Source organism: Triticum dicoccoides, chromosome 5B (assembly GCF_002162155.2).
Source record: "Triticum dicoccoides isolate Atlit2015 ecotype Zavitan chromosome 5B, WEW_v2.0, whole genome shotgun sequence".
NCBI classification, from domain to species: Eukaryota; Viridiplantae; Streptophyta; class Magnoliopsida; order Poales; family Poaceae; genus Triticum; species Triticum dicoccoides.
Genome location: NC_041389.1, coordinates 119,209,424 through 119,218,066, shown reverse-complemented (window position 1 = coordinate 119,218,066; position 8,643 = coordinate 119,209,424). Strand labels below are relative to the sequence as shown.

Genomic DNA, 8,643 nt, shown 5'->3' with positions numbered 1-8,643 from the left:
CTGTGTTTTTAAATTCTCTATTTTGCACGTGCATTCCTATCCTATTCCTGTCTATTTCCTATCCCTGCATTGTTAGAATCCTCAAATTCAAACAAGCCCTTACTTAATTATTTTTGTTACAGATATGTGTCAAAGAAAACCTTATGTGGTTTGTCCTGCTCTGTGGCGCTGTGTTCCACCCCAGCTCAGCTGCTCCAACGACGGAAGGGTCCACCACAGCAGGGATTCGCTCTCCAGACTATCTTTCGCTGCCTCAGATCTTCTTCCCCGCCGCCGACAGCCACGACAACTGCATTACCATCATCAACTGAGCAGAGGACCTTGAGGACTACACAGGTCCGCAAGAGAGGTCGCACTCTTCCGTATCTGCTTACGTTATGAGTTGCTTAATATGATGACATGCTACATTATCGTCGTGTTCGCCTATTAGACTCCGAGTCAGGTCCAAACTAATGCTGAAACTTGAGTTTTTAAATGGTTGTGGGGTACATATTGGGGCAGCAATCAGTACTATCTATCTACTATCTGGTTAATCACCGGTGTCTACTATGAGTTTCATGTTGGGTGCATACAAACATTAAAGGAGCCATTATCTGTATTTTTTAACTAAAGCTATTATCTGCCTGCTATCATTGGTTTTGGGTCTATCCACAGTTTGCTACCATCACTCTAGATTTGTGCATGCACTCCTTACATAATCTCACTATGTTTTATTCCTATGCATGCCAGTTATTGTACACAATGGAACTGATCATGTAGAGCAAAAGAGACGAGCCTTGCGTGGTAATAAAATTTCATGCAGACGTCGTTCCATGGTGGGCGCAAAGGCAGCCCCCCTCCACCCATTTTGGATCGTAATCAAGAGGAAGATAACTGTTCTGAGGGGGATTCAGAAGGAGAAGACCACTCCTATTTACCCCATGAGGTCTTCGCTCTAACTTGGCATGCTGATGTTGGTAATATCATGCATATGGTGCCTTGCATTGCTTACTATATACATTAAAGATGTCATCTGCTTAGTTTAGACATGCTTTATGTCAATGCTATCTGTTTAGTTTCTTTATCGTATATGTGAATCATGCAATGCCATCTTGTCTAGCCGGGCATCATATATGTGAATTTTGCAATGCCACCCTGGTTAGCCAGTCATCTTATATGTGAATTATATCATGCCATCATTTTTTTATTATGTGTTAAATTTGTCAACAATTTTAGTACATTCAATTACTCTCCCTGTGCATCAGCCATTCGGCACGGTCATGGAAAAATCTGGAGTGGAAACAAGGTCTTCAGAGCAGACAATGCTATCTGACGAAGCGCATGTCTTGCTGGTTACCGATAGCTCCTCAGAGGAGGATTCAGAGACAGATGACCAGTCATATTTCCCTCCTGAGGTGCATGCCCTAACTTGGCAGGGTTATGTTACTCATATCGTGTGTATGGTATCTTGCATTGCTATGTCATTTTCTTAGTTTAGACATGCTTTATGTGAATGCCACCTGTTTAGTGTCTAATTACCATATATGTGAATTATGCAATGCCATCTTGTTGCAAGACATTATATATGTGAATTATGCAATGTTATCTTGTTGCAAGGCATTATGTATGTGAATTATGCAATGCCATGTTGTTTAGGCAAGCGTCATATATGTGAATTATATCATGCCGCCCTTTTTTGTATTTCTCATTGCTTTTGTCGACAATGTTTGTATATTCAACTGCTCTTCCTGTGCATCAGCCATTTGAATTGGTGATGGAGAAATCTGGAGTGAAAACAAGGTCTTCAAAGCAGACAATGCTACCTGCTGAAGCAGATATCTTGCTGGTTACAGATAGCTCTTCAGAGGAGGATTCAGAGGCAGATGACCAGCCCTATTATCCCCCTGAGGTGTATGCTCAAACTTGGCAGGGTTATATTACTCATATAATGCATATGTTGTATTGAAATGCTTAGTTTTTACATCATATACACAATATTGAATGCCATCTCCTTAGTTGACACATCATATATGCAATTGCCCTCTGCTCACTTCCTTAGTATATAAATCATATATTTGAATTATGTCATGCCATGATGTTTACATAGACAGCATGTATCTGAATTATGGCATGCCAACCCATTTTCTAAGGACATAATATAGTTATATCATCTCATCCTGTTTACATAGTCATCATATTTTAAATTATGTCAATCTATCCGTGAATTATATCATGCCATCATGTTTCCATCGACGACATGTTTGTGATTTATGGCATGCCAACCACTTTAATAGACACATCGTATAGTTATATCATGTCATCGTGTTTACATAGTCATCATATTTTGAAGTATGTCATTCTATCCTGTTTAGTTAGCCATCATACATGTGAAATTGTGTCATGCTATCCTGTTTAATTAGCCATCATATATGTGAAATTATGTCTTGCTATTCTGTTTGCTTAGACAACATAAATGTGAATTATTTCATGCCCTGTTTTCTTCCCTACTATCCATTGCACCTGTCTATGTTACAATGTCTGTACATTCAATTACTTTTCTTGTTTATCAGCCATTTCAATTTGAGGGAGTGATGGCAGTATCTGTGGGAGTAAAAACACGGTCTTCAGAAAAGATCGTGCTACCTGTCGATGCAGATAGAACCATGGTTGTACTTGCCCAAGAATCAGCCCCACCACACATAACCCACACTCATGCAGATTGTACCCCTACCCAGTTGGACAGAGAACCAGCTACACCCCTTCTAACCCCAACCCCAGTAGATAGACACCCAGTTCCCGTTGACACAACACCGTCTCCACCATAGAGCACCCAAACACGAGCAGTTAGTAAGGCAACTGCAGTGCCCAAATCACGAGGACCACCACTCCGAACCCGAAGTCAACGCTTAAAGCAGAAGAAGAATTGTTCCCAAGTCAGGTTCCGTAGCTATGGTTCATACTACTTTGCTCTTGCATCACTGTATTTACTGATACCAACCAATTTCAAATTTGAAGGATGCAATTGAAACTCCAATGGTGCAACAGGTATGTTTTAAACCTGTTTCTTCAACGTGTTTGGATGTTTGCTGTTGTAACTTGCTCTATGTTGATTTCAGTTTCAATTGAATAAACAGTTATGTTCTCATGCCATGCATATTACAAGTGTTGTTATTGTTGTGTAGTTTCCCACACTTATATTCTATCTATGCTGCTTTGTCTTAAATAGATATGATTCGAACTGTATCTATCTTGATTTGGCAACATAAACTAGAATGATATAGACCATACAGTGACCATACTACATAGATATATGTTTGTTTCATGTTGTTATCTTGTCCACCTTACTACTGAACTGGTTTACCAAAATGAGTTTCATATACTACATTGTAAACCTGAGATGTGTTTGTTTGTTTCTCTTTTAGAACGCGGATAAAATATTGAAGAAGAGTACCCTATTATGCAATGGTAAAGGAAGTAATGCAGATAAGGTTCAAGATAGTGAGACATCCCTGTTGGTCTCCAAGAAAGCTGATAAAACTATATTGAGGACACTGAGACAACCCCAAAGTCCTGTCTTGATGTAGTGTTCGAGTTACTGGCTACCACTGCTGGCACCAGCTCTTCGAACTCGTTGCCTGAATCAGTTCGGCTTCTTGAGTCTCAACTTTAAGTTGAAAGACATCGATTAGATGTTATGCGACAGGAAGCCGAAGGACTAAGGAAGTCCCTGCAGAATTCAGATGCATACTTTCTGGTGCAACAGTAAGCGTTGGAGGACTTAAGCGCCAAACAAGAGAAAGATAATAAGCTTTCTAAGCATCTTGCCAGCATTATCGCATACATGTTGTTTGCATGCAAGCCTTGATGTGTTGGCTTCTGATGTTCACTCCAGGCTGGAGTTCCACAAGAGTGCCTATACGGACTACGCCGGCATCAACAATGCACTTCACTGTGTCATGGAGGAAAAAGCAACGCTTCTGCTACAACAGAATGGTAAAAACTCTTGTGTTTTAGTAGGAATTTCCATATCCTTTAGTATGTAATAATAAGCGTCTGGGTGATAACTTTGAAGTGCTCGTAATTTCTACATAAGAAGATCGTATCGCAAGAGATGAATTCTGTTGCCATGACATAATAGGATCATCAGAAACACAGTACTCCCATCTGTTTGTTAAAAAATATGTTTTGTGCATGGACTTGGTCTCTGCTATGCAACTTTTCTATGTTTGTCACATGAGAAATTTGAAAATTTGTGATATAATAAATGCATTTTCTCTTACTGGTCTAATAGTATTAGTTTCAAAATAACGATACTAAATAAGATTTCACATGGTGAGTCACAGTTAGAAATGTTTTGACTGTACACATTCTAGGATGTCATCTAAGTACGACAGGGCGAGTAGTTTACTACCTTAAGCTATACAACCGATACTTCACACTTGAATTTTATTGTCAGCCAAACCAAAAGATAATCCTAAAAAACTAAACTGAGCTTTGTTCTATTCTTTTTGGTACTATGAACAGCTGTCACTGAAAAGGACAAACTGATCACTGAAAAGGACAAACTGATCGCTGAACTGAAAACAAGGAATGAAGAACAGGCAGCAGAGATTGAATCTCTAAAGGAAGAGCTGGAAGCAAGGGAGTCTAGCCATGTACTACTAGCACTGCAGGGAAGTGGTCTTCAGAGTAGCCAGTCTGGAAGAGTGAGTATTTTTCCTTGGAGCAATTGGAAATCGCATTTTGATTGCTAATCCTTGCTGCGTTGAATGAATTTGAGGGACACTACCTCTGTTCAGATTGCAGATTACAGTATAGCATCTTGATCGTTCTTTTGTTTATGGATTTTTTATCAGATCTTCAGTTTATTAGCTGCAGTTGATCTATGTGGATCTTTATTTGCAGTAGTGCTGTCGAGTAGTTACATTTCATTGGGTCATTGACTGGTAAACTAGTATAGTGATCATTGTCTTATTCTTATTTGGAGTCATTGATCTTGGTGATTTAACAAAGTACAAAATTTTCCACTTTATTGTGTACGTGTGTTTGTCAGCGCAATGTAATGCCCTGATGAATCTTTATGCACAGAATAAACGGACACGAGAATCTGATGGCAACGGTGAAGTTGCTGATGAGCATGGTGTTATGGACAATCCTGATCAAGATGATCAAGGTTTAAGCACTGAGCTTGAGAATGCTAAAAAGGAACTTTCTGATATCCACTCTAAGCTGATCAAGGTTCGGTCACCCTCTGCTGACATTAGATTCTGCATGCATTCTGATCATTACTTTTTGAACTTTTTTTATATGGCAAACAGTGGAGAAAAGCCCCACTGCAGTTTTTATTAATAATAACTAGAAGCAGTAAAGTGTACAAGACGATAAGCAGAGTTAACCCAGAGAGCTTAATAAGTGAATAATGACCTAATAAAAGAAAGAAAATAATATAAGACGTTTCAGGTGATACCTACTTAAAATAAACTGAAAATCCTTGTTGAAGTTACTCAGCCATTCTTTGGAAAGTGTGGAATGTTTGCTCGTAGCTCTATGGCCAACCATGGCTTGTTTGGTCACACTATTTTAACTGTTCTGTTGAAAAATGAACACGAGGTGGAATATTGAAAATTTCTTGTGCTCCAGGGATTCATGGATATTAGTGCTACTTAATTACGGAATATTGCAATAAAGAATATAGGCGAATTGAGCTACAAGCCGTTCCAACAGGCATGCCTTAAGAAGCTGCCTCCAGAAGAAGCTTCGAAGAAAGCTTCTGAGTTGTACAACTTTTGGCAGAAGCAGCTGCTGAACCCAGAGTGGAATCCCTCCAAAACTGTCATGGAGAAAGGTAACCCTAAGGAAGGTATCTCTAAGGTACTACTGCACCATCTTGTCTGAACCTCAAAGTTCTTTTACAGACCATAACCTGCCTTCCTTATCATTTGGTGGAGATGATAATTTATGAGATTTTACTATTATTTGTGTGATTAGGAGATTGATGTCGATGATGCCGATCTGCTAAAGCTACGTGCTGAATGGGGTGAAGACGTGTACAAGGCTGTGGCGAATTGTTTGGTGGAAATCGAAAAATGTGGCAGGCTGACGGACAGAACCATCATACCCGTGATTTGGAATCAAAAGGTGGACAGGACAGCCACTCGCAGTGAAAGTGTTGAGTACATGTGCAGCCAAGTGAGGCGTCTGAGAACTCGCAGGTATGACAGTACGAGCTTAACATGTGTTTTCAAGTAAGAATCTTCTGCTTCTTATAGATTGTCCTTTGTGTATAATTTAAAACAGAAACATTAGTACTGATTGGAACGCCATAATGGTATTCATAGTTTTTGATGCTTGTGAGAAATGGCAATGCAAACTAGTAGGAGTATCTCTTAGGAGCTGGGAAAGCCAAACATTTTTGGCCTTCTAATACATACTAAATAGATCTCGCATGATTTATACTAGCCGATTTGTATTAAGTGAAAATCTTATATGAACCTATGTCCACATTTACCCCTCCATGAGTTCGTAGACTTTTGTGCTTCCAGAAATTTTTGCCGAAAATCACAATGTTCTAAAAATGTTAAATTTAGGTACATGTAACAAATTGTGAAAAAAAAGAACCATATGTACTCTGTACAAAAGATGAAGATAAGAACATGTCTTTGGTACGTAATTTGGTACCTCCTGTTTCCTTGTACAGTACACATAATCACATTCTTCAATGAATATTTGTACATGCACCTAAATTATTTCGTGCAGTACCATGAATGTTTTAGATCTTTTGATACAAACACTTGAATAAGTTAATATGAATGAGCCCACGCTCATAAAACATAAAATTTGATTTGATAAAATTAGATTATACTCCCTCCGTCCGGAAATACTTGTCATCAAAATGGATAAAAGGGGATATATCTAGACATATTTTAGTTCTGGATACATCCTTTTTTGTTCATTTTGATGACAAGTATTTTCGGACGGAGGGAGTATATAGTACCCATTAAATATATTTTGAAGACTTGTCTGGATGTATGCAGGAACTGACTTTGCAGGCGCAAGGCAGGCTGGTGGAAGGACATGGAGGTGATTTACTGTTCTTTGAATCGCTTTAATTTCAGATCCTAGAAATTCTGGACCTTATAAGTTTTGAGAAAGCAATTTTCTGAAGAAAAACATGAACCTAGCTGATGTTGCATGAAAAAATATTAAAATTAAACCAATACATCTGATCCTGTTTTCTGACTAGGTCTGTCGTATCGACTCCATTTTGGAAACAGGGGCAGTAGAAGTAGCAAACCTATGGTGAAGAGCTGAAGACTGGAGGAGTCTTATTTTGTCGAAGAACGAAACCGCAGCTGATCGTATGGCAGAACATTGTCATGATCCGTGTGTTATGTGATCGTTTAGTACTCGTGTGCTATGTGATCGTTTAGTACTGCCTAACTACGAACCTTAAAATAGATTAACGCATGCAGCCCTTTTGTCCATCGTATTTTAGCTGTCCTCTCCAGCAGCAATTCAGCGGCACCTACATTACTTTGAACTGTAAAGCTTGCTGATGCGGGGAACTTTTGCATCGTTGCACTGTCGTGCTGCACTGCAAACGTAATATATTAAACTAGCCTTTTAAATTGTCTCTTGCCTGTTTTATTGTTTGTCTAAGCTTTTCCTGGCCATTTTTTTTAGCAAACACAATTCGGCAACTGGCTTTTGGCAAATCTAATTAGTTTTTGACCGCGACAATGGCGATGTTGTGATGGCCCACGAAATCACAACTTCAGTAAAAAAAACGCTTAAAGTTCCAACTCTGGAACTGGATGAGCGAACAACCGCAAGTTTGAAAGATTAAAACTTGATACTTATTGTACCCTCGTGTGGGATTCAATTACTTTACAAATCGTGAGGTTATGCAGGATTCAATTACTTTATGAATCGTGAGGTAATCGGGTGGTTGGGATGGGTTGACTGTGCCCTCGTGCGGGCCCAACTACTTTACGAATCGTGGGGTAATCAGGTGGCTGGGTAGGTGCGTGCTCCGCACGTGCATGCCCCTGTGAATTTTTGGTGACTTAGGGCAATTGCAACTGTGATCACCGAAGCAGATATCACTAAATGTTCGTTGTCACGTCTGGTCTTGTCCGTGAATAGAATAGAGGGGAAGGACGTTTGAAAAATTGTGGATGTCGCCTAGAGAGGGATGGTGAATAGGCGTTTTAAAATAATTACGGTAGAGGCTTGAACAAATGCGGAATAAATCTAACGGTTAATTTGTCAAGCACAAAATCTACAACAATTAAGCTCACCTATGTGCACCAGCAACTTATGCTAAGCAAGATAAGCAACTATGTGATAGAAAGATATATGACAAAGAACAATATGGCTATCACAAAGTAAAGTGCATAAGTAAAGGGCTCGGGTAAGAGATAACCGAGGCACTCGAAGACGACGATGTATCCCGAAGTTCACACCCTTGCGAATGCTAATCTCCGTTTGGAGCAGTGTGGAGGCACAATGCCCCCAAGAAGCCACTAGGGCCACCGTAATCTCCTCACGCCCTCGCACAATGCAAGATGCCGTGATTCCACTAAGGGACCCTTGAGGGCGGTCACCGAACCCGTACAAATGGCAACCCTTGGGGGCGGTCATCTAACCCGTACACTTCGACAA

General features: G+C 39.8%; 1 pseudogene; it reads left to right on the top strand.

The window, feature by feature from the left end:
* The first annotated feature begins 3,828 nt into the window (after nucleotides 1-3,828).
* LOC119305270 lies at nucleotides 3,829-7,594 on the top strand (annotated as a pseudogene).
* The last annotated feature ends 1,049 nt before the right edge of the window (nucleotides 7,595-8,643 follow it).